This window comes from Opisthocomus hoazin, chromosome 4 (assembly GCF_030867145.1).
Source record: "Opisthocomus hoazin isolate bOpiHoa1 chromosome 4, bOpiHoa1.hap1, whole genome shotgun sequence".
NCBI classification, from domain to species: Eukaryota; Metazoa; Chordata; class Aves; order Opisthocomiformes; family Opisthocomidae; genus Opisthocomus; species Opisthocomus hoazin.
Genome location: NC_134417.1, coordinates 57,470,454 through 57,494,308, shown reverse-complemented (window position 1 = coordinate 57,494,308; position 23,855 = coordinate 57,470,454).

Here is a 23,855-nt window from a genome sequence, read left to right as displayed (position 1 = left end):
GCAACTTCATCCGCCAGTTCCCTCAGGACCCACAGACGCACCTCATCAGGTCCCACAGACTTGTGCACCTTCAGATTCCTTAGATGGTCTCAAACCTGATCTTCTTCTACAATGGGTGGTTCTTCATTCTCCCAGTCTCTGCCTTTGCCGCCTGTGACTTGGGCGGTGTGGCTTGAGCACTTGCCAGTGAAGATCGAGGCAAAAAAAGTTGTTAAGTACTTCAGCCCTCTCCATATCCTGGTTCACTGATGTAATAAATAATGTCGTATCACCACTAATGACCAGAAAAACACAGAGTCGTAACTTTGTCTCTGATCCCAAAGTCACCCTCCCTGGCAGAGTGAAGTCCCAAAATTCTTGATTCACTACTGTCTCAAAGAGTGCAGAGCTGCCTATTCAATCACATACATCGCTCCCTCACGGCATGGAGGTTTCTTGAACCCTTACATTCATGCCAGGACTCTCTCTGTATCTGCTTATTTGTAGGAGACAAGCTCAGAGCACAAGGCTAGATAGCAGCTAACATGCACAGGTGCTTCTTCTTCTCTCAGCTGTGATTCGGCAGCTCTTCTAATGTGAGAACAGAGGCATCGTTCGAGCTGTAAAATATTTGTCTTGCATTATCTGTCACCCTCTGACTTTTAGTTAAAGAGATGCTCCTTTTCCTGGAACATGCACATAGTTAGGATCAATATCATAATCCTGTTTGACAGCTACTCGAAAGCTCCGTTGTGTTGATTAGGTTTTGGCAGCTGAATAGAGCTGCCACTGCATTTTCTTTTAATACTGACTAAGCGATAGGCTTGACAAGAAGCAAAAAAAGAAAAAAAAACTCTCTTAAAAATAAAAACCAGTTAGCCCTTTTGTTACTCCGGTGAAGTGGAACAGATACTTCAGCTGCCGGTGGTGGTGGTACACACAGAAACCCGCTCCTAGTCCCCTGCCACCCTCCAAGGACAGATGGATGAATGGTAGCGGCTGGCTTAAAGATGTCTTCATCTGTTCTGTTAGGAAGGAAACCAGGGGTTTGGCACCAGCCTTGAAAGAAAATAGAAGGTGCTAAATTCACTAAACTTTATTGGTTCAAATGTATAGTAATGATAGTTTAATGGCAGGAAAGAGGCAGATAATTAGAAGTGAGTAGCTCAGATTGCCCTTGTACACCACTCCAGATAGCTTCTCAACACTCCTGAATCCTTGTTTGCTTTGTCTGAAGATGAAATCCCACAAGGTCTGGATGTTACCAGCTGTCTAGCTAACTAACTGCCAGCACTTTCCCTGAATGCAAGCTATCAGCTTCCACAACATCAGCCTCCTCCCTTGAGCTCTTCCTCGCTGTCTCTCCCTGTGTGATTGCTTTTATCTATTGCTTGCAGGAGCTTCTTCTAATCATATTGCTTCTTGCCTCTGAGGGTCAAACACAAGACCATTGCTACCTACACAAATGAGGAAAACTGTCACCTTCACTAGACTGATAAGCATTTGGCAGGCAGGACACTGTGAAGTAGAAGAGCAAACAGCTAGCAATCTGCAAACACCATAAATATGTTACAATCTCAGCAGGAAGATGGGCACTATATGTACCAAGAGGCCTTTGTTTAATGAGCTGTCAGAAAGCAGGCATGAAATTATGTTTGAAAACATGTGCAAGCTGCAGAGACAGAGCCAGGGCACTAAAAAACCTCTTTGCCTTTTCTGTGGATGTTTGGAACATCTTATCAGTTTGAGAACTGTCATGCGATGAGAGCTATCATTAGCAAGGTAATAGCGTTTGAAAGCTACTGATTTTTTTGTCTCAGCTCCATTTTGTGATCTAAATGAGTGAGAGAAAAACTTAATGCTTCTTTTCCACAGAATTTTTGTCCTGAAAATACAGCCAGAAACCCCAAAGTGAGCATACCTGTAGGAGATCAATCAAAATCATTGTAAATCGTACAAGGCTAACTGTGGAAGTCAAGAATATTGTTGCTAATCCTGAGGAGATTTTGTTCATATTACCCTAATGCACCTCCTGCCACTCCTTTATTTCAGTCTCACACACAGAAAGCATTGCAGGGCAGGTGACTGCTACATGTGACAGCTGTATGAGGGCTACCAGGGGTCAGGGCAACCATCTGCAATTCACTGGTAGTCAATAGTGGTAAAACTCTGTGAAAAATATGATTGCTGATGTATATTAACAGTGTTAGGGTCACTGTGGATAGGTGTAATAGGGTGTGCAACAAAACAGAGCTTCCATTGCTGTTAAATCATGCAGAACAAGTTGCTAAAGATTTAGAACAAATCCTCATATATCCTTTGGGGTCACAAAGCTCTTTCTTTCTAAAACAAATCAAATGGTTTTCTCCATGCCCAAGCATCTGTGTTTTCTTTGCTTTTAAGAAAACTTTTTGGCTGCCTGAGCATTTGTGGTCCACCCCAGAGCTGAAAGGAGTCTGTAAACACTGAACTGAATCATTGTCAGTCAGGGATGTATTAATTCTCAAAGATGGCTTCTTTATATTTTCTTTCTTTTCTTCTTAAGGATGTGGGCCAAAATCCAAAACTTGTTTGTTGGATCAAATGGAGCTCAGGTCCAATCTGTCCCTGCTCTTCTGGAACCCAGAACAAGTTAAGTTTTTGGAACAAAAAAATCCAAAACAAAAAAAAAAAAAGGATCACCTTTACAGGGATGCTATTAGCTTTTGTCACCACATAAACCAGTCAGATCAATAGCATTGTAGTCACACTGATATTAAAAAAATATATGAAAGAGAAGAAAAGCACTACTTCAAAAACTATATTTTTAAGAGTTTTGCAATGGAAAAATGTGATGTACAAGTAACGAGGATATTTTACAGGAGGGATTTACTCTGGATTTTACCTATTCATTAATTAAAACTGAAAAAAACCTCAGATGTTGGTCAACGGACAAAGAAAGAACTGTTTTTGCCATGAAATGCCTCTCTGAGAATCATAACATTTGTAGTATGGTGAGGTCCTTGTATGTGGGCTGCATTTATCTACTTACCTACATGTCCCATGATCTGCCTGCCCCTTCTCGCTGAGCCTCCCCACTGCTCCACAGAAGATGTAGCATAGCAGGGAACCATTCTTAAAGGATAATACAGCTGTAACCGCCCTGCACTTCGCCTATCACAACTTTGAGTGTTTCCAGACAGGCGAATTTAAGCCATAAATCTCTGGGTTTGGATTTTCCCTTAACAGTCAAATATTTCTGTGGGGAAATGTTTCATGTTTTTCAAGCAGCTTTTTCAATGTTAATGCTTTGTTGGTGTAAGGCAGATGAGGACAATAGAAACAACAGATAAACCTTCCTTCCTCTGCTTTCTATTTGGTGATCTGAAATGGGTCAAGTTCTTCAAACGCGTTTCATTTTACTCCTGCTAATGTGCTTCAGCACATGAGCCTACTAAAGCAGTGTTTGATTATACTAAGATCATAACAGCATGGATACCATAGAAATCAAAGAGTATCCTGTTCATTCATACAATAAACTATTTTGTCTGACTTTGAATAGATTGTATCCTACATACAGGAAATCCTTTGGTACTGTGGCCTTCTCAATGATGCAAGCTTGCATAAAAGACCACACCATTTCTTCCCTTCTCCTGAGAGGGTGTTTGGTTTCCAAAACGTTTATGCACTGTTTGAATCAGAGTTAGGTGCTGAACTGCAACGAGATGGGTAAACAACTTTCAGGACCAAAGAAAAACTGAAGATCTTTCCACTGTGCAATTTTTTAAATGGAAGCATTTTACACTGGTTCATAAGCGCTTCTTTTTCCACTTTAATTTCTCTTCTCCTTTCCATGCCATCTTTGCTACTGTGTTCAATATAATGGCTAACACATAGTATTTTGCTTAATTTTGCCATTTTTTTCTGCCTTTCAAAACGCATTTTGCATGGTATTAAGAGGAAAAATAAAACTGTAATCTGCCATAGGTACAGAGAAGGATATTTAAATACACTTAATTTCTGAAAATCCCTAGTGCCATAAAAAAACTTCACAAAATGCTGAATTAAGAATCCTTGAGAAGTCTACCACCACCTCCAAGGTAACTACTTCTGCATGAAGAATGGAAGGAGAAATGCTAGACATTGATGCAGAAGAAAGAGGGAAAACAGCAAGCAGAAAAAGGAAAGAGAATTGTCATTCACAAGGTGGGGTTTGCTCCCCTTGTAACACTGTGGCAGACAGAAATAGGATTTGAGCCAGAAATAAGTGTTCAATGCCTAAACAAAATAAGAAGTGGTTATATTCAGTTGGACTGGTGTAGCTGGCAGTGGAATAATGCTTGAGAGCTGGATTTAGAGAAAGGATGTTGCAAGACTGGAACGTTAACAAGAAATAGCCTAAAAGAGCTAATGCAAAGTATGGAAACAATACCTCAGTGAAAGGCTTGAGAAGCTCAGTCTGTGGTGTCTCTCCAAAACAAGACTAAGCAGTGATTTGATTATCTCCAACAGGGAGTAAATGCCTGATACAAAAAAAGCCTGTTGATATAGCGAAGGAAAGTGTAATGGGAAACTAGCTGGAAACAGAAGACAAAGCGGAGAAACACTGGCACTTGCTGAGGGCCTCGGTGCTGAGGCAGCAATTCTGAGTGACATGCATGCTCCCCATTTGTTTCCTCGGTGATGGTCATAGCCTCCAAATAATGGAGAATAACTAGCAACAAACTCCTCAGAAAGCTGCCCACTTACCATCAGTCTTCTGCAGAGAGTGTTTCAACAAGCTGAAACTCAGCTGATGGGTTATACATCCTGACTACTTGGAGATTACCCACTGTGGGCGAGTCAAAAAGGAGCTGAGCATTACTAGCACTTTTAAAATCACACACAGTTATTCCATGTTCCTTATCACGCAGCAGCCCTTCACAGGCCAGAGACACATTTCTTTCTTTGTGGTCTCTACCTCGGTTTCATAATCCAGAGGACAGCAAAGGAGGACAGACTGGACCCTTGTGCTTTGTTTGATTAAAACAGATAGGCAAACCCAAGAAAATTTCCATAGACTTACCCAAGCTTCTTCATTCAGAAAAGAGGACACAACTGCCTGGGGTTATCCCACCTACCCTAGGGGCTGGCCAAGGTGTTGTCACCAGCTGGAGACTGTCCAAGCTTGGTGAAGTTGTAGCACTATGGGGCTGATGCATTTCCTTTCCACCCCATGCCAGGGCACCACTTCAAATGAATGCTGTTTTTCAGCCACGCAGGAACAGGAACAAGAATCTTGGCCATGAACAAAAGAGAGGAAGGAAGAGGAAATGATAAGGAATTTTAGCGATCATACATCACTTGGCATGGGAAATATTATCAATTGCTTTTTGGCCTATATTTTCTGCCGCAAGCTGGTGTATAACCTTATCTGAATGGTATCAAGAATGGTGAACTTGGGACTTGCTCAATCACTAACTTCTCCCACCAGAGAAGGGAAGGCACAGCAAAGGGGCTTCAGTCCATGGAAAATCACTCGTTCCCATGAAGGCACAGAGCTGTACTCTAAGGCTTGAAATCCCACTTAAGCCTATTTTGTTAGTCAGTGGAAAGGTAGGCCCCTTAGAAGGCCTGTGAAGACCAGTTCAAGAGCCTGAAAAAAGTGCTGAGTGGGGAGCCAAGAGCAGAGGGACTTCAGCCGAAGAAACTTTCCAGCCTCACTTGGTGTGAGGTATTAACCACCCCTGTCGGGAGCAGGGCCAGGCTTCCCATCCTGCTGCTCTCAGCGAGGCACGGCACGGCTCTGCAGAGCAGGTAGTGCGGTAGGAAAGACCGCCAGGAGCCTCGGCCGGCAGGGACCGCACATTTTCCCCATCCTGCTTTGACAGAATTGGCCAGGGTTGGAGGCATCTTTCATTTCCCAGCTCTGTTTTTGCTGCAGAAGACACAGCTTCTTTCTGTTTTTCTAGACTGGCTGATCCCAGCGTGCTCCAAATCCATGAAGGGAAATAGGAAATGATTTTCTTAGTCCCCGAATTGACCCATGGGTCTGACGATCCTGCTAGGCTCGGCAGTTTCTCTGCTGGCTTGAGGAGCACATGTTTATGCACCTGGGATCATGCAGCTTGAATTATTCTTTTAAACATTTTCATAGAGAGTGGCAGTGTAACAGAAATCACTAAACAAAATGTACATTGTGTGTGACAGTTAGCAACAGGCCGGTTCACGGATTGTTAAGGGCTATTGAAAGTCACGCTTATGTTTTTCTTCTTTAACATTTTTCAAGGACAATTTGATTGCATTTCCCAGAAAGGTTAATATAAACAATCTGCTCCCCTCATTTTTATGAGAAGCTTTTAAAAGTAAAACGTCCTGCTGTTATTTCACTATTGCCTATGTTATTGATGGCTGAGGATTCCCAGATAGGTTCTGAATTTTTGCAGCTTTGCACATTTCTGAGAGAATTGCTCAAAAGTCCACTATCTCGTTCTCCATTCACAGCAGCACTGAGAAAGACACAAGTTTCTTCAACATTTCTTTGAACATGGAAGGGCAGGATTTATCCTCTGAAGGTTAGCCACATGAAGGATAGACGTCACCTCTGAACCAGTCATTTAGATGCCCTTAACAGCCACCGGAGAGGCAGAGAAGCAACTCCAGGCATAAGTTTGGCTCATCTCTTGTAGATGCCAATCTTTGACATAAGATATTTGCCCTTTGGAAGTGGCTCTCTTTCTCCACCAAAAATACAGCCAAAGACGCTCATTCAGACTGAGCCACTCCTGTCCTGTCTTGGTGTGCTCCGTGCCTCTGCCTCACAGATGGTGTCTGTAGGACCCCCTCCACTGTCACTGTCTCCCAGGGTGACCAACTGGCTCCAACAACGACACACATAGTCCACATTTATTTTTAAAAAAAAAGGTGGAAATATCTCCTTCAAAGAGTAATTTCTAAATGTGAGTCATGACTATCCTCAGGCCAAATTTGCAAGTCCACTGTAACTTTAGAACCACAGAGAGGTTTTCCATCTCGTCAATATCTCTGGTTGACCTTTCAGGTTAATATTGATACTCAGTTTATTTGGATGCTCTGAGCAGGAGCTTGGACTAGGTTATGCCTAGAGATCCCTGTGATTTTCACAGAATTGAATGACCTTGCAACATATTACCTACCCACCAGTCATTCAACACATCCATCTGAATGCCCAAATTGGGTGTTTTATTGGGTTTGTTATATTGAATTGCATATGCAATTTTTCTTGTACAACTTTGAAAATAGAGCTCAAATAGGTAAAAATGTTCCCTCTGCCTCGTCAAGTGTAAAGCCTCCCCACAGCTTTCTTACCCGTAAAAATAACCTGGACATGTTGTGTTAGATTGCATTGGTTGTATTTTCAGAACACGTTCAGGTCTGCGTCCTCGCTGCTGGCCAAACCAGGGGACTACCCTGACAGCTAAAACATCTGACACCGAGGTCAGGAGCAAACATGTCACCAACCTAAGTGGGGCTAGTCTCTGGAGCATTTTTTGTACACATGTACCATAAAATTATCCACCTTCCTGCTGTAGCATCACCTGAGGTATCGCTCAGTTTCTGCCAGAAATAGCTGCATACCAGCTTGGCAGTTCCTAGCACTGAAAAAGCTGATTTACCCAGGAGAGGTGCACAGATTTCTGGGCAACACAAAATGACCCCTCCATAACATAATCTTTTGAGCTTTAGTTAATTCAAGCAAATTGCTCTGTTTTAAAACCAACATTAATTTAAAAGGACTTGATTCATAAGGCATATATTTGTGACGGAGTCAGGACCTCTTCCTCTCAGGGTAGGGCAGGTCCAATTTTTGCTCTCAGACCCACATATGCATTTCCCATTTCTTTGCATTTATCTGTCATTTACATTCAAATAGATGCATGCAGCACTTTCATTCAGATTTGCTGGGGCGTATTTGATCTCACTACTGTGGCCACTGGTGCATAAAAATATTTTGCCAGTTTCCATTAGATCCTTGCTGGCTGCAAGCACTCGAATGCAATCCATCACTTTACATTAAAAATTACAATGTGAGCAGGACCACGTTTGTGCACATACATCAGAGGATGCCTGATCGTGTGTGTAAAAGTGACCTTTTTTTTAGGGAAGAATAGTGCTTGTGAAGCTGAAAAAACAAAACCAAAAATCACCCACTCACTATCACTGTGTTAAAGCAGCATTTACTACAGGTCTCCAAGATGAAAAGAAAATGCAATAAAAACTCAACCCAAAAAAATCCAGGTTGTTGAATTAGCTAGGCAAATGGGAGCCAAAAGCTCCCAACATGAGTACAATGTGACCAATGGTGCCACACCACACCGACCTGTTGTGACAGATCCCATGATGACACCACAGACTGAAATGGGGGGGGGGGGGGCAGCAGGGAGCAGCCCATGTGCATGCACGGGAGGATATGAAGGGAACAGCAGATTTTACAGCAGATCTTCACCAGGTGATAATGCTGCTTTGGGTCTTTCCCTGAAGTGTCTGATTTTGAAATGCATTCACTCCAGTGTTGTAGGCAAGTGTGTGGGCGTAAGCTAGAAAGAAAGGTTACCAAACCAGCAGGAGCCCACCTTGCAGCTCAGCATCCCAGGGGCATTTCTGCACAGGTTAGATGCTCACAGCTGGGGGGTGAGCTTAGGGTGGGCTTAGTCCCTTCCCCCAGTCTCCCTGGTGCCCCCTGCCCCAGGCTTCTCACCACATCTCCCTCATCCCCCCTCTCCTCTGCCACCTTGGTAATGGGAGGATGCTGAGGAAGAGGAGTGCATGGAGGAGGTGTTCAGGCAGAGGTGCAAGTGCATCCCTGCCCCAGCCCTTCCCAGATGTCTCCTTGCATCCACCCATAGGATCCCTCAGGTCTGGAAGCTGCTTTTCCTCCAGGGGTCCCTGTATGCAAATGCATCCATACAGAAATATATTTAACATATATACACACTCAACATGTAGGTGTGCACATGATGTAATCATTTGCTCTTACAAGCTCTAAGCATCTTTGGCGGTTGTTGATTTATACCAGACCCGGGTTAGACAAAGTCCCCATTAAAACCTCTCTGTAAAGGAACTGCCAAGCCAGTCATTCAAGCCCAAAAATTTTCAGAAGTGACTAATGGTTTCTGATGGCTCCAGTGTTTTGGTGTGCAGCCTGAGACACACTGTATCTAGTTTTCTGAAGCGAGGTGTCGGTGCTCTCTAATAATTACGGTCCTAGAAGAGGCAAACCCCAAATGAAGTCATTTTCCAAAATACAACTCTCCAACATTTATAGAGGCTTCAGGTGGAGAAACAGAAGATCTTACTTTGTGCTGAGAAGATTATAGCACACTTACTGGTGAGAAACTCAAATATATCTTGGTAAACATTCCCTACATAAGCAACATTTTCCAGAGTCTTTCATTCACTGCAAAAAAGCCCACTACAAGCTAACATATCTAAAATATACTCCCAGCTCTCCAAGACTTACTCACAAATCATGTGGTTTAAAAGAGCACTCTCCAAGTATACTTCACAAAGTTTTCCATTTTGCCCTCCCAGCCAGTCTAGCAACATTGCTGGCAATAAATAACGATGCAAAGGAAATTCTGTGTCAACAAGCAGGGTTGAAGAAAACGACTGAAGAAAATGTACAAAAAAGTACAATTTATTGCCCCTTAGCATCTGCTTTTATCTGTATCCTTTTGAGAACAAATTAACAAGTCCTGTGTATCTCCATATGTTTCTTTCTGTGGAGCATCATGGTTGTGAAGGTACATATTCGTTCCGTCCATAATAACAAACATGTATCTTTGTTATACACTGGAGAATGTGAGGATTATATGTTGATGATACTTTTATAATATGATAAATCACTGCAAGAAAAAAGAAATATTTTAAAAGCTGCACAGATTTTTTTTTTCTTTTTTTTGTCTACAGAAAGCAGCCCGAATCCCAGTGTTTCATGTATACTCTTCGGGTCATAAAAACAGCTGCTTTCAAAACCTAGATGATCCCCATATGCTTAATGAAATCACCCTTCGAAGGTCAGTAATGAATTTACATTGTTTTTTAACCATTGCAAAATTCAGTTTTGGTGTCAAAACCAGAATGAAAGTCACCTTTATTCTGAATAAAGTTTTGGGTTTTTTTTCTTGGATACAGCCTGTGTATATATACATGCGTATATAAAATTTTTGGCAATTCAGCCATTCCACTAAAATCTTTAAACTAAGTTCTCAATAAATATAGGAAATACTAAAATCTGAGCTGTATTTAGGGTGTAAAAAAACAGTATTGAAAATACCATATATTTCCTCCTAAATTAATGAACAAATTTAAGCCAAACAAAATTTCCAGAGTAGTATTTTTTTTTTCTAAAAATATCTTTGCTTTAACTTTGAAATCTAATACTAGTATAACTTCTGTACTGACAAGAGGGGAAAACAATAATATACTTACCCAGGATTTTACATTCAATTTAATTGTCTTAAGTCAAGATCAAAGTATTGTTGAAGCATGGCTGTAAATTACTCTTATCTTATGGCAGAAGGAAATACATATCTCTATTTTAAAATGTGGATTATATGTACCAGAATCACAGCTCAGAACAGCTGCCAAAGTCAATAGGATTGTATCGAATTATGCCGTTTTGGAGGCTGCATCAGAACAGAAGATGTCAGAGGAATCTTCTACTTGAGCCAGACACCAGTGACAATCCCAGAGACAACATTTCCCCAATTGCAAGGGGGGCTGTTAATCATCCAAGATCTGTTTGCGATGTTTTGTTAACAACCATGAATCCTGCTTGGTGCTTTTAGGCACTTAAGCATATTTCTATAAAACTGTTAACATATGAAATTAATATACAGTGGTAGTGCCAATACAAATCAATCAGAAAGCAGCATTAAGACCACCATACTTATGAGGCGGCTTTAAAAATCATTAGACTGGATAAAAAAACACACATAATTTTCCAATTCTTTCATTTGCCTTCTGGTTTTTGGGGCTTAACAGGACATTCAACATTTTTGTCTTTTTTTTGGTAAAAATCAGGTTGGGGGTGGGGTGTTTGTTTTTTTCCATAATGAAATCTGCCACCCACAAACAGTCAGATCCTTCCAAGACCACAATAATTAAGAGGAAAAATAGCATGTGTGGACAATAATTGCTTGTGGATACCCTGAGTTAGTTGGATTGATTTCTGTCACTATGTTGATGGATATGAAATGATAGCCAGCAAATTAATTTTATTATGGAGAAGGAAATGACCCATGCTCACAAAAGACATCTTAAGTGCTAAGTAAAGTTTGATCATGCGCTTGTTGGAAACCATAGCGATGTCTCCTCTCGTTAATGATTCCAAATCAAGAATTACTTTAGCAGCTCCAGGAATGATCGGCTTCAAGCTTTAAAACACATTTGAGGCTTTTATTAAAGCAGATGGGTTAGGAATACTACCAGAAAATTAGACTGATACTTTGCTGCTTTAACTTCCTAAAACACAGAGCTTTGAACTAAATAAAATCAGTTTGGTTCTGCTGAAATTTTCTACTCTGGATTGGTATCTCAGAGTGAATCTTTTTCTGGAATTTTCATCTAAATGGTGCAGATGCCTACACAAGAGAGAGGCTAATTGAAAATGTAGATTTTGCCTGTTAAAAAGAAAACTTTTCAGCCACTCGTCTGAGATGTTTCAGCAGCACAAGACTCCGGACCACGTGACTGAGAACTGCCCCCATTTCACAGACAGAAATTTTCTCCAAATCTGCCCAATTCATCAAGCCTTTGAAAAAAATCTCACTCAGCACATGTTCACTGGAGACTCGTTGGGTTTGGCGACTGCACCCCATCCACACTGAGCCCACACCTGCCGCTCGCCAGGCCGGTGACCAGGAGGCTGCACGCCTGCCACCTGCCCTGACTGCCCTAGTGCCGGCGCTCTGCAGCGGCCTCCCCGCATGCTGCGGTGGTCATAGCCTTCCCGCCCAGCTCCAAAACATGGGGAGACTTGATACTGCCTTTTCCTTAACTGCTCAGCCTTCATTTTGCCACGCTCGCCATCTTTCAGCCCATTGTCGTAAAGAAAGGTCTGCCCAAAAAGGGATGGCACAATTTTAAAAGCTCTCCCTGGGTGTTCCAATGGCTTTTTCTCCTTGCCTGCAGCCCCGCTGACAATATGCAAGGAGTAGGGGTCTTCCATTTGAGCCACTTGGCTGGGATTGAAGGTGTCTGAAGGCTCTCCTCAACCTGCCAAAGCCTTGCTCAGTGCCTGTGCTTCACCGACCCTGTCGTCTTGCCCCTCCTTTGCTTTCCCCTTGTACCGTGGCACTGCCAGGCTGTCCTCTCTAGCCCCATGCCTACTGCAAGCATAGATAGATAAAAGTTTGTGGTGCTTTTAAGGGAATACAAATACATCAAACACAGGGGGGTTGTATATAATCTCCAAATGAACATCTGGAAGCAGATCTTTGGGATCCCTTAAAACTGGATGTGCATGGCAGGGGAAGAGGGCCGCTGGAATCCTGCAAGCACATGTCCAAAGAGAGACAGAGGCTTGTGTGCACACTCCCTGTCTGTGCTGGTGGGTGAACTGGGATGATGGGAGCAGCTTCTTTCCGGGTGTCCTCAGCATCATGCAGCCCTATAGGCCTCAAATAAAAAATATATGGCAGCCCAGAACAGAGGCAAACTTTATTAGAAGGGGGAATATCTTTTATTACACAATGTGTTAGCATTTAAAACAAAGCAAAACAAAAATCAAACAAAACAAAACAAACAAACAAACAAAAACTTTCAGGCTTACAAGAGTTTCTACATGTCTGACAGAAAGGTAACAGACTTCCAGTACAAGTTTTAAAGGATTATGCTGACTTCATTATTTTAACCAATAAGGTAGTTTGAGAGAAAAGGGTGGTGTTATTACCTCTCCTTACACAGTCTACCTTTTACAGAACCGTGACTACAACATGGTATATAACATACTGTGCATTTAAAATACATTTACATGAGGGTCCCGCAGAACAGGGAAGCATCATGCAGCAGGGAACAGGGAGTTTTTACACACAGCCCAGAGGCAACAGCTGGCTTGGGGGAACGGACAATATCTGAGTGTATAGGTGCATGGTTTTCAACAAGGTGTTGTCCTGCGAACAGAGCGAGTTGTCCCGTACAAAATCAGACAAGGGAGTTTCCAGCTACAGCATCCTTTTTTCCCTTGCTCTGCTTTTCCTTGTGATATTGAGACACCAAGGGCAGCAATAGACTCTTTACACCCAGCCAACTTCAAAACCTTTTCTATCTCAGATTACCAGTGTCTGCAGAATTCAGCTGTTCTGAGAGCAGTCAGAGGTCACTGCAAATCAGCAGTCTTTGAAAAGTAACCTGTCAAGGCATCCACTTCTCATGACTTACCACATCTATCTAAACATATCTATACACAAAATGGATGACGTCTCCTGCTGCCCTTTCAAACGGTTTAGTGTAAAACCTCTCTGTTTTCTCAGCCTTTGTATTGCTCTGATACACAGGGCCAGCCAGCAGTTCCAATTAAAAGAGCAAGGGAAAAAGAGTGAGTAGATCTTCTTCCAGATGGCTTTGGAGAGGCATCAATCTGCTATAGGGACTCACAAGACTCCAGACAAGTAGTTAGATAAGCCAAGACTATGCATTAAGGCTAAAATCACAGCATTACATCAATCCCAAATGTTTTTTTCAATATATTAATTACAACAGCAATTTGGCTGACTGGAAAAGGTGAAAGTGTAAACTTAAAGAAAGTCAAGGACAGGGTGAGTAAGATCTAATACTTTCCCATTATTCCTATACTATGCTATTTCATCTTATCTTCATTATCCCCCAACATTACCCAGGAAGTGTGCACCTATACACACACACATGTAAGTGTGGTCTGTCCCGCAGAAAGGCAGGGTAAAGAGCACAAGCCAACATGCTCCACCATTGCATGCAGTATTAGACAGCTGCACAACCTCCTCCCTATAATCGCTTCATGCGCTTCAGTCCAGTCTGTTGATGCCAAGGCAGGAGCGTCTCTTCTGGCACTGGGTTTTGCAGGTTAGACCTCTAGTTGACTGAGAATCAACAGCATCCTACATCAACATCTTTTGAGACGGTTGTTCTTGCCATGGCCATGGATAACCTAGATTGAAAGTTGGTAAAATTCCTCTAAACAGGACAAGTGATTTCTTATGCTCCTGTGAGGACATTTAAAAAACAAAAGTTGTTCTGTACAAACACACATACCAGACTGTGCATTTCCATACACACATATTGTGTAGTACAAATGCAGAGATAAATTTGTGTGTTTGGACAGCCAACAGATTCTTACCTTCCAAATACCTCTCTCTGTGCAGAACTAGACACACGATTTTTGAATACGTGGCCTGCCAGTGACTTTGTCTGTTGGGATGGTGTGGTGCTGGGGCAACCCCACACCATAACAGCTTGGTGGCTTTGGGACAGCATCACATGGGTCACCCCATCCAAGCATCACATTTCCCACAAGCTATTACACCAACAGGAGAAAATCCTCAGCTCAGAAGCAGCACAGATATTTTGTGACCATCAACACTGGTCAGTGAAAACATGACCAGGGAGCGTCGGGGCAAGAGGGAGGAATTTGCAGACCTCGACACTTCCCAAGCCATATCTGCACCTGTTGCTTTGGCAAGCAGCTGAGGGAGAGCCACAGCAACCACATGAGCAGTGGGAGCCTGAGAGGCCGTGTCTGCCCCCAGGCTGCCTCAGGGAGCTCAGAGGAGGCTGATGCCACGCTCCCGCCGTGGTGAGGCCATTTCCCAGACCCGTGCAGACTGCTGCAGCCACCAGGGAGTTCCTGCTCTAGCGGTGAGGGCAAGGGGTGAAGGGGGCTGGTTGCTTTTGCAAACATGGTTAAAAAAATGTTGATATTATGCTTAGCCGTTGTCTCCTTGTCACTAGTCATTTGCAGTTATAGGTCTGGATGTTAAAAATCCCATCATGAGTTGGAGCTGATGAACTCTGGTGTTACGGTCTTCTTCATTTTCAAGGCACTCTCTGGGCTCATGGGACTGTGGCCTAGAAAGGGGAAGGGGATAACTTTAGGTTTTATACAAAGTGGGTTGAGTTCATTGCATCAATATGGGCAACTTGTTTCATTTGAGACATCCCAGAGTATCCAATCTATCCTCAAGAAGATCACAGGTCTCCCATAGGTCTTGTAGTGTATCTTCCAGCCCTGTGTGGACATCCCATTTACCACAGGGCATTTCAAATAGCCCTGGGTATCTGTTCTTGGGCAAATTAGCTGAGTTCACAATGTTCTCCTCTTGTTAGCTAGCTATCACACGGTGGTGGAGTGGTTGCCTAGGCACAGTAAAACTCACAGGGGAAAACTTTGTGATTTTATTGCAAGATACAAATGGAAAAAGTGTGATTCCCCTGGAAAGTATGCCATTATAGCACCTTGGATTTATAGCTTGTGCCTGAACTACAAGTGAGAAAAGTTGTCCACTATCAACCCACTGAAAGATGGGCATCTCCCATCAGGATATTCTGACTTAGATACCCTAAAATATTTCTTTCTTCTTACTGATACCTTTTAAAAAAAATGAGAATTCAGATTATAAGAATGAGAATAGAAAGCCTCCTTTTAGACAAGAATAGAAATTATGTACTCTTTATTGCAGAGTAATTCAAAACCGCTGAAGAAATTTACTAATTTAAAGTGACATTAGGAAAAATATATTTTCCCAGTACCCAAATGAGACCTGAAGGAAGCACCTATTTTTGGCACTTCAAGAAGTGCCCTGCAGTTCTCATTAACACCAGTTATAGGTTCTTATCTAAGAAAAACTAGTTGGAGGAAATGTATAAGCTGATAAATATTAATGTGTTAAGGAAAGAAATGGTCATGTTTAAAAATGAAGTTAGTTGGATTTTGTAATTTTATCTAAGGGCATGAGTGACTCCAGATGAAATCTCATCAAAGGCAATCATTTCCTGGAAAGAGTAACAGAGTCAAAGTTTCCCGGTAAGGATAGAGCTTCATCATGAGATGAAAAAGAAAATATCAAATCTGATCAAACCCATCTACTGGACATCAGACTGGATCCACAAGTCCTCCAATTCCTTTTTGGTCCATGTAGGCTCAAAGTATCTCTACAGAGCTATAAGGCTCACTCCTTGGCTGTCTAATCTTCTGTCTGAAAAGTGGAAGAGTTCGGATGAGCCAGCAACGTCCTCCGCAGCTGAAGGCTGGTTTCCCAGCTCCACTCTCAGGGACACACTGGCTTACAGTGCTATCCCTCAGACACCCATGGCCATTCAAGAGACTGAGACATGGTCTTATGAAGGACATCTGCGACAATCACTGTTCATCTTAAATGCCACAAAATACAAGGAACCATATAAAAATTATTCTCAAGAAAAATTGTTTGACACAAATAATGGTGAGAATCCATTCACAGAACACATGCAGGTCCCCTCAACTTTCACAAGCTACAGAGAGACTATTCTCTCAAGCCTCCTTCCCAGGCTAGGCCAAATTTCACACCCCAGTGAGGCTGCCTCCGAAACACCAACACCGACGGCGTTATTGACATTTTAGCGTTGACAGCGTTTCAATATTCTCCAGACAGGCCATTTTTGTCCCAGACTAACAGTGTCTGTATGAGGATTAAAGAGCCCTAGTTAGACTTACCAGGTGTGCTATTCCACTGGGTTTTGAGACTGATATAAGAGGACCAGTAGGTGTAAGTTTGCTCCTATATCAAGGTACACAAGACTAGCTGTTTTCTGTCTTTGAAGCTAGATCTGCTTCCATTTGTTTTCTTCTTGCCTAATCATCCATCTGTGAGAAGGGAGATACTATGAAGACACAAGTAACAGACCAAAAGTTATGGCCTGTGTTATTTAAGAAGTCAGACTCCGTGATTTAGTGGCCCCTCCTGGCCCTGAAATCTGGAGTCTCTTCTGACTGGCACCATCAATTCACTTGCTGGAGAAGCCTCCGGGCCCAGGCAATTGGCTCATCTTTCACACTATCTTGCACTAATTGGCAATAACGAAGGTATGTGTCTTCACTGGATCATGTGTTTTAAGACAACTTAAGAGTAATCCTAGCAGTATGGATGTCATCAGTCCACAGACTCATCATCAAAGCCGAAATGAGAGACTAACTTTATGTCATTTTGCCTCATTGTCAGTGAAGGTTCCTAATTTTCTGGATGAAAATTTCCTTCTGTAAATAAGTCGTCTTCCATAACAAGTTGAAGGTAAAAATGTTCACACATACCTATGCAAGATTCAGCCTGACAGAAAAGCCATGAAGTGCTCTGATAGCTTATTATCAATCAAAAATTACAGATATCCTGTTTCACAGGCATTAAGTGGTGCTAAATCGAAAGCAAAGAGTAAGAAATAGAGTATCATCTAATCATTCTTCACTCATTTCTCCATTGCCGTATTTACTCCACCAGGAGTAACTTTTTTCAGGGAAATATTTGCAGCATACGAAATTTCTTTAGCAGGCTGAGAATGGGTGCAATGGCCAACTCGGGCTCCTCATAACTCTCTGTGTAAGAACCCTATCACCAAGTATCAGCAGGACAGAACATTTTGGCTATTCTCTATATCATAGAGGAGATATGGAGAGCATGAGATTAAATTAGAGCTGCCTTCAGGCTAGCCTCTGACTTGCATGGATGGTTAGCTTTCTAGCCAGAACTAGAGTAACAGAAATCACAAGAGTGATATAAACTAGGAAATAATACTTATCAGCCAACTAACTTCTTTACAAAGTGTGTACAACACTTCTCCCCCCCTCCCCCATATACATTCAGTACTCTAAAGGAAAGGCCAAAACGGGAGTAATAAAAATACTCTTGGGTACTAAGAAATTGGTTCATAAAATAACTACAGTAACAATGTCAATTATTAGCTTCACAGTACAAGACAAATATAAATGCACTATATCCCCAAACTAGCAAAATATGGATAATCAATCTCAATAAAAAGAACTGTTAGGGTAAGCTATTTGGGAAGCAGATACAAGCCCTGCCTGGCTTAGAAACATTAGCCTGCCCTTCTCTGTAGTGATTAATGTCTTCTGCTGCCAGATGACACTGAACTTCGCAGAGAGTGAGGCTTGCAGGAAGGTATTTGTAACACCTGTCTGTAAACTCCAGAAGCATTATGACTTCTATAGAGGATAAATGCACAAATCTCTGTACTTCTGCTAGAAGACAGACTCTGCTAAAACAGAAATTAAACATATTTATAAGACAGTGAGTTATGATAGAAACCTGACCAGGCATTTCTCGAAGTGGTTGGCATCATCCTCTGCTGACAGTGCCATGCTCAGAAAGCAGATCTCTAAGCCCGTTGTGGGAAGCACAGACATTATCACAGCAGAAAAGTGTGAGAATTCTGATATTTTTCCCAGTTTTTTTCCTCTGGGAAAATTAAAAAGGCTTTTTTTTTTTTCTTTCACTTTGGAACAAGGCTAATGGGCATATTTTTTGAAGGGGGAGCTAATGGTGGTGTTGTATCAAAGCTGGTTTCATTGCAGGTCAACTCATCATTGATCTGTGCTTGCTTGGTCTGCTATGGCACCTCACCAGTCTCATCACACAAATGTGTCATCCCTTTACTCCCCTCCCCAGCCAGACTAGCTCTCACATGCCAGCTGTAGTCTCCTTTCTGCTTGATCTGCTGCTTGAAAGATGACTAGCCAGAGTGAAGCATGGGACACAAATGCCCAGTGGGAGACCTGTTGAAAGATGACATGAATCACCTCATTTCTTGTTCCTTATGACACAGTGAAAAGTCCATAAGCTTCTGCTTGAGTTCACATCCCAGTTATAATTTTCTAATCGCTCTAGGGTGATGTCATGGGTAAAAAATGCATGAGTGACTGAAATTAAATTAAAGGCTGGGCTTTTCCTTACGGCATTACTACATTACTAGAGAGGGAGAGGGGGCACAGAGAGATTTTTCTTTAATCGCTTGTGGTATCCTTATTTCTCAAGACAGGAAGGTCAGCTTTTCTACAGCATCCTGCTATGCAGCTCTCTCTCAAGGCATTAAAATACACCTAGCAGTGTACCCTCTGGGCCTGTCTGGTGAGCTCTTCCCTGGCTCCCAAGGTCCTTGGAACAGAGATTCATTAGCCAACATCTCAAAGCTGCATGAAAATGGTTACCACAGGCTTGACTCAAATAGTTCATTGCCCAGTGCAGCTATTAAAAACCAATTTGTTAAGTTGTATGACTAGAAAAATGCTTAAACATGTCAGTTGTTCTAATTTTAAAGGGGAGAAGGAGGAATATGTTTTAAAGAAGGTACATAAAGCACATAAGAAGACATCATTTTAACCAGATGGCTTTTTAGTCTCAGGTAATTGTTATGATCAAGACAGTACATTTCTGAGGCACCTCAAGGACAATTTCTGTTCCAAGCACAACCAAATTATGTAGAAACAGAAGGCACTATCCATGGCAGGTGAGATTCACAACTCTTTTGTGTCATTACCTAGATCACTAAATGTAATGCTATGCTGACTTAAGGAAAGTATAATGATGACAATTATGATTTAAGAACATAACCCTAATTACATTAAAATAAAATAATAATATTATCATTAAAGAACAGCCACTTCTGAAGAGCAATTTTCATTCAGAACCCATTTTCCTGTTCTGGGCAGAAGTCCATCATAATCACATTGAGAGTCAATGTATTACTCTCAGTCTTGAGGCAAAGGTCCATCAATTCTTGACATCTTCTGCAGATGCTCTGTCCTTCTGCAAAAAAGCCCTTGGGTGTTTGGACAGGGTAGTTTGCAAAAGGGTTTCATGTCACAGCTATTAGGTAAAGTATAAATTTCCTCAGTGGAAAATGCAGTCATCCTCTATAGCAATCTAGTTCTCCCTTTTATGCCTGAAATGTCTCTCTAACTTGATCTGAAACAATCAATGGCTTGAGGGAGTGCTCTGTATGTGGCAGAAGCTTTCAACTTTCTGTGCTGCATTTTTAAAGCTCTGCAGACATTTTACCACAGGGTTCTGGCATATGAATTGGGTTTGTGGCTTCGCTGGCTTTGTTATTTCAACCACTTACAGCAAGGCTAAACAAAGTCACCAATGTCTCCCCTTGAGCAGACAACTCTGATCAGACCCACACTCTAGTGTGTGCCATTTCCATGAACTTACAGTCTAGAAAAAGCAGCTACAGGGGAAAACCAAAAGTTTCATCTTGTTTACAGCCAGCAGTCTGTGCAGACTGTGGCGTGCTGGGCAGCGCTCTCCAGATGACCACGGTTTGTCTGCCCTGTCCTCACACGTGGCTCTTCGCCACACTCAGAGGCAGACCATCAGACGAGCAGACTTTGGTATGCCCTTGCAACCATTCCCAGTGGAGACTAAGTTTATTCAGAGTACATTACTAAGTAGCGACACATGCTGATCACAGCGCATCTGTGTGTCTCAGCTCCACAGGTCACACGAACCAACAAGGTTGAGAGGTTTCTGAATGGGTTTCTCCTCTCTTCATTCACTGTCAGCTTTTCCTCTTTGTCTTCTTTTTTTTTCATTAAGAATGTTTCATTGACATCTTGCATTAAGATCAAGAATACTTTCTTGCACATTGTCCCATGGCCCTAGCTATGGTAACAAAGTGATCGGCCTTGGTAAAGTGGCCCCAGAGATGCATGCTCTAGGCACCAGAAGCCCCGTGGCTCCTAACCTTGGCCAGACATGAAGAGACAGCTGAACAAACCTGATCCATGTTGCTAAAATGATCACTTGATCCTGAAAGCACATTTGCTAATGCAAAAGCTGCTTTCCAAATCAGGCAAGCCAAGTCCTGTTCCCAGTGCACAGAGACAAAAGAGAGTCTGGAGTCTCCAGATACAACATTTCTATGAGAAAAACAGGGGGAACAGCACAGAGGGTTCACATTTGTGACTCTTTTCTAAACTATTTTGGTAATGAAACTAACACAGAATATAATCAATACAAACTTCAGCCCATATTCATAGCACCCATACTAAAAAACAACTTTTCATTGAAAACCCTAAAGTTAGAATTCTCTTTGTAAGAATCACACAGAATCATAGAATCACAGAATGTTCGGGGTTGGAAGGGACCTCTGTGGGCACTCTTGGAAGGTACCAGAGCTGATGCTGAGACATGGCTGTAGCGTGGCTTCATTTTTTTGTGTTGTATGGGTAATAAATTATTCTTTCTACTTTGGAACTCAGATTTATTTGCTGAATATCTTCATATTCATTCAAGTCACACACCACCCCAAGGCTCTTCAACATAACAAATAAATTTACAATTTAAGTAACATCCCACAAGCTAGATTATATTTTTTTTTATGCCTAAGCATGAAGTAAAAGAGACCAAAATGCTCTTACAGAAGAAATGTTATAGGGATGCAGTGAGGATTCTGAAGTTTAATAAGTTTACAAAGAAAGAGAAAAAGGACTCAAAGTGGAAAAACATCTTGTCAATATAGTAGCCAAGTTAAACCAGACACTGCAAGGGTAACTTACCATTGGAAATCCCAGAGGTGGTTCTGCTTACCAAGGAAGGGATGGAAGGGGTAAGGGAAATTAATATTAATTGGGTTTATTTAACTTGGCCATTGGCCACAAAGTTCAGATAAAGTGCATTTCCCAGCCAAATCTTGTACATGTAAAATTTCACCAAGTCAGATGTAACTTATTATGTGTTTTGTCACTTCAACATGAAAAAGAAAGAAGTACAAAGCTGTACTAAGGAGAGATTTCCTTGCTTCTTTTGGCCATATTAGATGCTTTCATTGCGCAAACTTGTAAGAAACATTTCTGTAACAATCTTGCCATTAGCCATCCAAAATTAAAACGGCAAACACGGCACTCTGACTCCCTTTGTCTGTAACTGAGCAAAAGCAAATTCTCCAGAGACCTCAGCATATCAGAACCAAGCTTCTTTTCAGTATAGTATTTTTAAAACCTACAATTGCTGGGGGATGAAGGATAAAGGTGAAGTGGAATCCCATGAGCAGGGCACTCACTGGGTCTTCTTTTGGACTCACGAATTATTGCTGGGTTTGTGCACATTTCCTGTGGTCAGTCAGACGAAGCTGGGCTGGCTCCCATAAGACATTCTAGATCATGAGAAAAATATAGACTCAAATCTTGAGCCCTGAGAATGGCAAGATGAGACAGCAAATTTCCAGTAAGTCGGAAGAATGGGATGGGATGGGATGGGATGGGATGGGATGGGATGGGATGGGATGGGATGGGATGGGATGGGATGGGATGGGATGGGATGGGATGGGATGGGATGGGTGCTCATGATTCCACTGGACGTCTAGCTGGCATCAGTACCCTGTCTGCTGCATTAGTCCTCTCTCAAAAGAAAAGATGAGTAACTTCTATCCCAGCCTTGTGCTGTAGGCTGCTTACTAAGCTGTGTGCTGCCAAGGGGATTCAGCTTTGGGGGAGCTGCTTAATTTTATTGTAGTTTTCAGAACATATAGAGCAGTGACTCATGCTGAAACTGTCTTCCCTTCTCTTTAAATTGGTTTCTTGTCACTTTTATGGAACAGAATTTATTTGGCACTTTTAAAAAAACGCAAAAATGTCTCCATGCTGGTGCCCTCATTACACTGCACTGTGCGTTATCTCCTGACTTCATTTTTCCGTGTCTGTTCCTGAAGCACAGTGCCAGTGGGAAGCTGCACTCTCAACATAAAAGGCCTTGGTGAAAGCCTTTTATGGCTTTGGCTTTTTGGGGTGAAAAAGCCCCTGTGTAAGAGAACAAACTGCTGTTTGTTGTCTGAGAGCACTCTTGAGAAAACCTTGGCAAGAAACTTGCTCAGAGAGCAAGAGAAGAGCAGGTCAAGCTGGAGGAACATCCAAGCAGTAGTGGAATGCATGGGGTGAAGTTACATTTCTGGCAAGCTGGGCTTTGGCGCAGAGCTGCAGTACGTTCAACCGTGACAGCTTCTCTGCCTGTCACCTACTGTAGGAATCTTTTTCCTGTGCCTTTTCCTGAACAGGAACAACCCAGCTGCTTCATTTACTCAGCGAATGCATTTGGCATCTGAAGAAGCCGGACGACAAAGTTTCGCTAGCTGCATTTGCTCAGGCACGGCATTTGGCTGTCAGTCCACTGCCGCTCTGCATGGCCTTCTGCTAGCCTGTTTGTTGATCTGGCCATCGACGTTGTTACCAGATTGTTGGAACCATGACTCACAACTTCCTTTCAAAAGGGAGGAAAAAAGGAAAACAAAACTCAGCAAACTTGCTGCTCTTGTACTTGATACGCATGTACTAAGCTGCCCTTTCCCAGGAAAGCGACACATCTTTTCCACACCGGTCTTGATCCAGTGTTCAGTCAGCAAGTGGCCAAGTAATAAAACACCATGGTAGCTGGCAATGCCTGGCAGCTTTGCTGGCAGCATCAGCTACCCTCTGGCTTCCACAGGCACCTTCAGCTGAGAACAGCCCACAGGCTTTGTTTGCAGAACATTTTCCACCCAAAGCTTACCTAAACTTTCCCAAACTGAAGCCACTGTTTTCAACGCAGAAAGGGGGGAAAAAAGAGTTCTAAACTTAGGTACCTGTGTAGTTGGTTGGATGTCTGAGTAGGCGCATGACTCTCCGAGTGGACTGAACAAACCATGTTTCCAGATCCGTTGAGACCTCTTCAGTCCCAAAAAGGCCATCTGTCAACCCAGGGGCTCTGGAGGTGGCTGGAGGAGAGAGAGAGATGTCTTGTTGGCCATCTCCTGGAAATGAGATGAGTGAAGCGACTTGTGGAAGGTGGCTAGTCCAGGCCAAAACCAGGGAATGGATTATGACTAAGACAACCTCTGCTGAGGCAGAAGGCAGAAGACCTGGTGGAAATCACTGCCTGCCA